General features: G+C 45.0%; 1 non-coding gene across 1 annotated transcript; it reads right to left on the reverse strand.

Annotated features, from left to right (window-relative positions):
- Positions 1-8,367: 8,367 nt before the first annotated feature.
- TRNAW-CCA (transfer RNA tryptophan (anticodon CCA)) lies at positions 8,368-8,439 on the reverse strand. Its single transcript has one exon. It is a non-coding gene; the product is annotated as a tRNA-Trp (tRNA).
- Positions 8,440-9,591: the final 1,152 nt, after the last annotated feature.

A 9,591-nucleotide genomic window follows, 5' to 3' on the forward strand; every position in this document is an offset into this window, starting at 1 on the left:
AGGCATGGACAGGGGCGTTACATGTCGCTGACTGGGCACTGGGTAACTATGGTGACAGCAGGACAAGGGGCTGCTGTCCAAGTCTTGCCGTCCCCACGAGTTGTGCGTCAATCCTCTTTATGTCAAAGTTCCTCCACTGCTTCTGCCTCCTCAACCTCCTCTCGGTCTTCCACCTGCACCCAAAGCCTGTCTGGTCATGCCACAAGCTTTCTAACTGCGCAGAAGGGATCCTGCACACCTCCTTACTATGCTGGCAGTAGGGCTCAACGTCATCAGGCGGTTTTTACTTTGAAATGTCTGGGAAATGTGAGTCACACAGCTGAGGAGTTGTGGTCAGCTCTGGAGAACCAATTTCATGAATGGCTGTCTCCACTGGACCTGAAACCAGGGAAGGCCGTGTGCGACAATGCTGCAAACCTGGGTGCGGCTCTTCGCCGGGGCAATGTCACACACGTGCCTTGTATGGCTCACGTGTTGAACCTGGTTGTCCAGCAATTTTTAGCCCACTATCCCATACTAGATGGCCTTCTGCAGAGGGCACGGTCGCTGTGTGCTCACTTCCGCCATTCACAACCCGCAGCTCAGCGACTTACATCTCTACAGAAGTCGTTGGGCCTGCCACTTCACCGGCTAAAATGTTATGTGCCTACCCGGTGGAATTCAACTCTGCTGCTATGTTGCAGCGACTGTGGCAGCACCGACAAGCCCTGGTGCAATACGTTCTGACGTATAGCCTGGGCCAACGAGATCCAGAGGTGGGGCAAATCACGCTGGAGGAGTGGTCTCAGATCAGGGACCTATGCACCCTTCTGCACAGTTTTGAAATGGCGACGAAGATGTTTAGTGCTGACGATGCCATTATCAGCATGACTATTCCGGTGATTTACATGCTGGAGCACATGTTAAACAGAATTCGGAGTCAGGTGGTGGCACAAGAGGAGGTGGAGGAAGTAGAGGAGGAGGAGTTGTATGCGTAAGGGCTAACATCTGCAAGGTCCAGACGGTCGGCAGCACCAAGGTGGCAGGCATGTGAGGGTGGGGGAGATGGTTTTACCAGGGCGCATGGTAGCAGCCAAACTAGTGAGGAAGGTGCAGGAGCCCAGGAAGAAGTGGAGGACGAACTGATGGAAGACTCATCAGATAAGGGAGACCTTGATTACATTTCTGTTGTGCGAGGTTGGGGGGAGAGGACAGAGGAAGGAAGCATGATTGTTACCTCGCCACCAACACAACAGGGACTTGGTGCTCCTGGATGCGCAACACAAAAGTAAATTTGCAGAAATTATTCCTGCCATAGAAAGGGATGCACGCTTGCAGGAGTATCAGCAGAGACTGTTGCAGAATCTTACATGTGCTTTTCCACAAAACACCAGTGGTGCACGTAGTGAATCTCACAGTTCCAACTTGCCAACCGTGGGACCGTCAAGTGTTCAGCACTCAAACCGTAACAGAACCACAGTATCTGCTGGTAACATCAATTTTGCGGAATCATTTCACCACTTTTTTAGCCCATCCTTTGCAAGGCCATAGGAGACAAGAAGTCTGACACATAGTCAACGCCTAGAGACGATGGTACAGGAGTATCTCCAAGTAAACATTGAAGCCATGACTGTGTCACTGGACCCTTGCTCTTTTTGGGCTTCCAATCTGGATAAATGGCCAGAGCTAGCCACTTACGCCTTGGAGATCTTGTCATGCCCCGCAGCCAGCGTTCTGTCTGAACGTGTGTTCAGCGCTGCTGGTGGTGTGCTGACAGATAAGCGCACGCGGCTCTCCACTGATAATGTAGACAGATTCACGTTCATAAAGATGAACAAATCATGGATCCGAAATGACTTTTCTACCCCTGTGTCATCCTGGGGAGAGTAAAAGCTTGATGATTGGTTAAAATCACCCTACCAACCGTTTTAAGCTTTCAAATTACTAATCATGTTTATCTGTATCTTGGCTGGAAAATAATTTGGGCTTTGTAGCAGTGTACAGCACTGATTCTATTAGGCCATCTATAATAAGCTCCACCAGATTTAAAATTACTAATCATGTTTATCTGTATCTTGACTGGAAAATAATTTGGGCTTTGTAGCAGTGTGCAGCACTGATCCTATTAGGCGATCTATACTAAGCTCCACCAGATTTAAAATAAATAATAATTTTTAGCTGCATCTAGCCTGGAAAATAATTTTGGGGCTCCGAGATGCGCAAGACACATAAGTGCCTTCTTGCTGCACTACCTGCAACATGACCCTCATATTGTCAGAATTCGAAGTAATCATGACTACTGGGTTGCCACACTCTTAGATCCCCCAAACTTTTCGATCAACCTTTTCATTTTAATAAAGACCAAAAAAATGGTCATTTTTGAAATTATAAGCATTAGCAGGATATTAGAAACTGAAATCAAACAGTTTTCAACTCAAAACTTTATTCTAGGTGATGTCACATTTTCACATAGGACCCCTTGTTCGAAAGGAGCTTCTGAACTCTCTCGTCCATTGAATTTGTCAGGTTTTGGATGGTTTCTGCTTCAATTGTTTTGCATGAGGACAGAATACCCTCCCAGAGCTGTTGCTTAGATGTGAACTGCCTCCCGCCATCATAGACACTCCTTTTGATGATGCTCCAGAGGTTCTGAATGGGGTAGAGGTAAGGGGAGCATAGGGGTCACACCATAAGTTTGTCCCCTTTTATGCCCATATCAGCCAGAGATGCAGATGTTTTATGTGCAGCATGAAATGGTGCATTATCATGCAAAAAAATGATCTTGCTGTGAAATACACGGTTCTTCTTCTTGAACCATGGCAGGAAGTGCTGTTTGAGAAAATCCACATACATTATGGAGTTCATCTTTAGCGCCTTCAGGGATCCTAAAGGGGCCGACAATCTCTCTCCCCATGATTCCAGCCCAAAACATTACTCCACCTCCTCCTTGTTGGCGATGTAGCCATGTTTGCGTGGGGTGTCCATCAACCAGCCATCCTCCACTCCATCCATCTGGACCATCGAGCGCTGCACGGCACTCATCCGTGAACAAAACAGTTTTGAAATCAGTCTTCATGTAATGTTTGGCCCACTGGAGCCGTTTCTGCTTGTGTGAAGTGGATAGAGGAGGTCGACAGGATGGCGTATGCACAGCTGCAAACCTCTGAAGGACCCTGTATCTTGTTGTTCGGGGGACGTTGGAGGCACCAGCAGCTTCAAAAACTTGTCTGCTGCTATGACAAGGCTTTTTTGCCGCTGCTCTTTTAACCTGACGTAATTGCCTGTAGGAAAGAGTCCTCAATTTCCCTTATCAGCACGCACACGTGTGTAATGTGAATCAGCTACTTACTTCTTGATTGCCAAGACACTTCATCCTGATTCACATCCAGCTGGATGAATGTCTCAAGTGGGGTACCACAGGGCTCTGTCCTGGGACCTGTATTGTTCAACATCTTTATCAATGATTTAGATGAAAGAATTGAGGGTAAACTGATTAAATTTGCTGATGACACAAAGCTAGGAGGGATAGCTAATACTAGAGAAGAGAGAGAGAGGATTCAAAAAGACCTAAATAAACTGGAGCAGTGGGCAGCAACCAACAGAATGGTTTTTAACAGGGAAAAATGCAAAGTACTACATCTGGGCAATAAAAATGAAAAAGGCATATACAGAATGGGAGGAATAGAGCTAAGCAACAGTACATGTGAAAAAGACTTAGGTATACTAATAGATCATAGACTGAACATGAGTCAACAATGTGATGCAGCAGCAAAAAAGGCAAATACAATTCTGGGATGTATTAACAGAAGCATACAGTCTAGATCACGTGAAGTCATTATTGGCCTTTTCTCCTCTTTGGTCAGACCTCATCTGGAATACTGTGTACAGTTTTGGGCACCACATTTTAAAAAAGACATAGAAAAACTGGAGCAAGTTCAGAGAAGAGCGACCAGAATGGTGACTGGTCTGCAAACCATGTCCTATGAGGAACGGTTGCAGGATTTGGGAATGTTTAGCTTGCAAAAAAGAAGACTGAGAGGAGACTTAATAGCTGTCTACAAATATGTCAAGGGCTGTCACATTGTAGAAGGATCATCTTTATTCTCATTTGCACAAGGAAAGACTAGAAGCAATGGGATGAAACTAAATGGGAGGAGACACAGATTAGATATTAGAAAAAACTTTTTGACAGTTAGGGTGATCAATGAGTGGAACAGGCTGCCACGAGAGGTGGTGAGTTCCCCTTCAATGGACGTCTTCAAACAGAGGCTGGACAGAAATCTGTCTGAGATGATTTAGTGAATCCTGCTTTGAGCAGGGGGTTGGACCAGATGACCCAGGAGGTCCCTTCCAACTCTACCATTCTATGATTCTATGATTCTATGATCATCGCACAATGTTGATTGTAGTCATGCCTTGACCTAAACACTCCACAATTTGTTGCTTCTTAGCAGCCGACAACCTTTTTCTTTCCCATTTTGGCAGAAAATGTAGGCTGCTTAATAATGTGAGACAGCCTTCTTAAGTAGTCTTGCCTTTCATTGGACACACCTGCCAAACTAATTAGCACAGGTGTCTGCAATTGCTTACAGTGATATAAAGAGCCCTGACACACATCACCATCAATGAGTTTAACTGACAAACAAACAAATTCTTCCCTTATCACTCCTAAACACTTTTTGCATAATAATTTGGAACACAGTGTACATGTGCTTTTCCACAAAACACCAGTGGTTCACGTAGTGAATCTTACAGTTCTAACTTGCCAACCGTGGTCTGTATGGAGTTGTTCAATAAAGGGCCCAAAATTAAGATAACATAGATGGGAGAGGTCTCTATGAATAGGAATTCCTAAGTATTTGATACCCTGTGAGGGCCAGGCAAAGGGAAAGTTGGATTGGATGGAATCCTATATGGATTTGGGGAGGGAGACATCGAGGGCCTCAGACTAAGCTGCATTGATTTTAAAATTTGACCATGTAACAAAGTGATCTATTTCAGCCATAACAGCATGGATGGATATATGTGATTGAGTGATATATACTAGGACATCATCAGCAAATAGAGAGCACTTGTACTCGGTGCCTCCCACCTCAATCCACTTAATATTGGGGTTATGGCGAATTGATGAGAGCAGGTGCTCCGTCACTAGGATGTATAAGAGAGGGGACAGAGGACATCCCTGCCTTGTCCCATTGGTGATTGTGAAAGGTGATGAAAATGTTCTAATGCACCCCCTGGGCCTTGGGACACCCGGAGCCGGACCCTTTTTGGTGGATGCTGGTGGTTGTAGTCTTCGTGGCGGCGACCCGGTTCCGTGGCTCAGAGTGGTCAAACCAGTGGCGGAACTATTTATGTGGTTTTGATGTTTAAATGTCCGACTACGCCACCCGTGGATTGCGGTCAGAGTGAACCGCCGCTGCAGGGAAGACCGCTGAGGCTGGTGTTGTGGGTGCAGCAGAGCGTAGCATAACTCCCCACGGGAGGAGTATAGCCTCAGGGCAGTGTATGCAGAGGATGGGGGTGATGGTGTAGGGCAGCAGCAATAACGACACGGAGTCAGTGATTCAGTCCAGGGCCTTTACTCACAGTTCTTATTATCCAGACCACGTCTGCAGGTAACGGCTGCTCACGTCGTACTGTGCTCACCAGGTGAGAGGCTCAGACAACTCCCAGATAACTTTGGAGCGCTTCACAGGACCCCCTTTGTGTGTCCTTTGTCTGGCCTTTCTTACCAACCCTTCTGTCCGGCTGCCTCGGGCCTCCTCTTGGTAAACTTGGCTCCAGTTTCCCTGACCCTATGTGGTGCCTTCCTAGCAGGTGTAGCGAGGGGCTGCGCCACATAAAATGTCACAGCCTCCGGTTTCTAGCTGAGGGTCGTTTCCTGCCTCCACTAGTTTCGGGGACCCGTCTCCCCCTTTGGCCTGACCCCTCCACGCAGGTGGATTCGGGCTTGCGATGGCGACTCGCCCGTCCGCACCCCTGGGATCCCTTCATTCCTCGTTCCTGGAGCCTTCTCCGCTCCTCTTCCTTCCTTCTCCCTCTTCCAGGCCTGGGCCTCTGTTACTAGGCTCGCCTCCGGAGCAGAGCTCATGCAGAGCCCCTGCTCCCTGCCACTTCTGCTCAGACTTCTCTGCACTGAACTAAGATGGTGCCCACCTTTTATACTCCCTTCTCAATGCACCCAGGAACTGCTTCCTCCCTGCTCCTGCACTACAGGGTTCCCCTTCCTCAGTGTTCCCTCCCCCCACTCCAGCCAGGGACAGGGACTGTCGTGCCCATCTCAGAGGCATATTGGTCGCCCTGCCCCACTGCAATGTGGTGTAATGCATGCAGGTGTCGGGTCCTGATCCACACTCCATCCTTACCTGAGAGTGAGATATCACACCTCTGGGTGAGGTGCAATACCTCTGTAGCAACCGAGCCCTCAGGGTGCTACAGTTCCATTTATCTTCAGCCTAGGTGACGTATTGTGATACAGGGCCGTGATTTTGGCTATAAAAGGGTCACCGAGACCCCTACCCCAAGCTTTTTAAGAGAATCATATATGGCGTGCCAGGAGACTCTATGGAATGCTTTCTCAGCATCCAACGAGAGTATCTAATTACAAATTTTTAACTGCATCCAGCCCAGGAAATACTTTGTGCCTAGTAGCAGTGTCTGCTAGTCAGCGGATTATCCCGGCTGTTAAGCAAGCTACACCACCTGTAGTTTGGACACTTAATTTTTTCAAAGGAAATGCTTCGGGACCACGGGATACTCAGTGAAGAGCATCAGGAGGCACCCCAAGGCATAGGGGCTGGGACTGGCAGTAGGATGCCTTGTGGTGGACAGCCGAGCTCGATACTTATAAAAGCTTTTTAACTGCAGCAGCTTTAGTGGACGCTACTGGAGCTGGAATTACGCGGCTGCTGGCATGAGACTTGCCCTCCAATAGATCCTTGTAAATGGATTTAAAGTGTATTCATTCAAATTAGAGAGACAATTTAAATTAAAAAGCTTAGAGCTGCCTCCACCACAGGGGGGATCGCTCGACCCACCAGCGGACAGGCACCAGTATTGGGAGAGGGGGGCTGGCCATCAGGGTTCACCGCGGCTCTGGCACAAACCCGGCGACACGGGCAGGAGCGGACTGAACGTGTCGGCTTCTCACTTTTTGGATTTTAGAAGGGCATGACATGCCTATATCTGTGTCTCCCCCTCCTTTTACTCCTCCACCTCTTTTCTTTTCGCATGACTATATGTACTTGTCACTTTTCCATGTGTTAGTTGTGTCTTCTGAGCAGTTTGTCAGCTTTTGGACACCTTTGAAGGTGTTTTCTATGTGTTTCTATGTGTTTTTGTTTGCCTGCCATTGGTTTTAATGGTGCTCGACGAACCGAGCCGAACACTACGGTGGTGGCTCAATACTGCACACAACCTTCTGATCTGGAGTCAAACGCGCTACCGTTGCACCACGAGATCATACAAAAGTTAACTTTCCACTCATAATATAACTCACTTAAAAAGTGCATGAAGAAATCGTGGCACACTTTCTCGAAATTTGCTACTTTTACTTACAGACTGAAAAAGACATAAACAAGGACGAATGAACATCTTGGTATTGGGAATGGAGGGTTTTCCAGTTTAAAATTTAGAGTCTAGTAAAGAACCCTTTTTTCTTATGGATTCAAAGATGACAATGCTATGATCAAAGTGAAAGGAGATCCCAACGTGCCTTAAATATTCAATGTTTTGATTTTGCTTCCTGATTATTTTTCTCATGAAATAATTGTTTATAAGATATTAATCTATAACATTCAACTAAAAGACACTTTTTCAGACACTGTGCTGACAGATAGCAACACAGCTTCAATTTTAATCCAGACATGGGTTAAATAGAAGTTTTGATCCCAATGTAATTTGAACACACAACCTTCTGACCTGGAGTCAGAAGCACTACTGTTGCACCACGAGGTCATATTAAAAGTATCTTTCCGCCCATAATATAACTCACTTAAGAAGTGCATGAAGAAATCGTGGCACACCTTCTCGAAATTTGATACTTTTACTTACAGACTGAAAAAACATAAACAAGGATGAATGAACATCTTGATACTGGGAATGCAGGGTTTTCCAGTTTAAAATTCAGAGTCTAGTAAAGAACCCTTTTTTCTTATGGATTCAAAGATGACAATGCTATGATCAAAGTGAAAAGAGATCCCAACGTGCCTTAAATAATCAATGTTTTGATTTCGCTTCCCTATGATTTTTCTCATCAAATAATTGTTTATAAGATATTAATTTATAACATTCAACTAAAATATACTTTTTCAGACACTGTGCTGACGGATAGCAACACAGCTTCAATTTTAATACAGACATGGTTTAAGTTATAAAAAAGTTTTTTGACCCTGACGTGATTTGAACACGCAACCTTCTGATCTGGAGTCAGATGCGCTACCGTTGCGCCACGAGGTCACACTAAAAGAAACTTTCCGCCCATAATATAACTCACTGAAAAAGTGCATGAAGAAATCGTGCACACCTTCTCGAAATTTTCTACTTTTACTCACAGACTGAAAGAGACATAAACAAGGATGAATGAGCATCTTGATATTGGGAATGCAGGGATTTCCAGTTTAAAATTCAGAATCTAGTAATGAAGCCTTTTTTCTTATGGTTTCAAAGATGACAATCCTGTGATCAAAGTGAAAAGAGATCCCGAAGTGCATTAAATATTCAATGTTTTGATTTCGCTTCACGATGATTTTTCTCATAAAAGAATTGTTTATAAGATATTAATCTATAACATTCAGCTAAAAGACACTTTTTTAGACAATGCGCCGACAGATAGCAAAACAGTTTCAATTTTAATCCAGACATGGGTTAAGTAATGAAAAAATTGCTTGACTCTGGCATGATTTGAACACACAATCTTCTGATCTGAAGTCAGACGTGCTACCGTTGCACCACAAGATCATATGGAAAGAAAGTTTCTGCCAATATTTCACGTGAAAAGTGTATGAAGAAATCACGCAAACCTCGAAATTTGCTACTTTTGCTCACAGACTGAAAACGACATAAACAAGGACGAATGAACATCTTGATATTGGGAATGGAGGGTTTTCCTGTTTAAAATTTAGAGTCTAGTAAAGAACCCTTTTTTCTTATGGATTCAATGATGACAATGCTATGATCAAAGTAAAAGGAGATCCCAACGTGCCTTAAATATTCAATGTTTTGATTTCGCTTCCTGATTATTTTTCTCATCAAATAATTGTTTATAAGATATTAATCTATAACATTCAACTAAAAGACACTTTTTCAGACACTGTGCTGACAGATAGCAACACAGCTTCAATTTTAATCCAGACCTGGGTTAAGTTATGAAAAAGTTTTTAACACTCACGTGATTTGAACACGCAACTAGTGTTGAGCCACCCCCTTAGTGTTCGGGTTCGGTTCGGTCCGTCGAACACCGAGATGTTCGAGGAACTATTCGTCGAACACCTTAGAACACCGTCGAACACCGTTAAAACCAATGGCAGGCAAACAAAAACACATAGAAACACATAGAAAACACCTTCAAAGGCGTCCAAAAGCTGACAAACTGCTCAGAAGACGCTCTCT

The sequence above is a fragment of the Phyllobates terribilis genome, unplaced genomic scaffold (assembly GCF_046119375.1).
Source record: "Phyllobates terribilis strain yellow unplaced genomic scaffold, ASM4611937v1 Scaffold_11__3_contigs__length_659146591, whole genome shotgun sequence".
NCBI lineage: Eukaryota > Metazoa > Chordata > Amphibia > Anura > Dendrobatidae > Phyllobates > Phyllobates terribilis.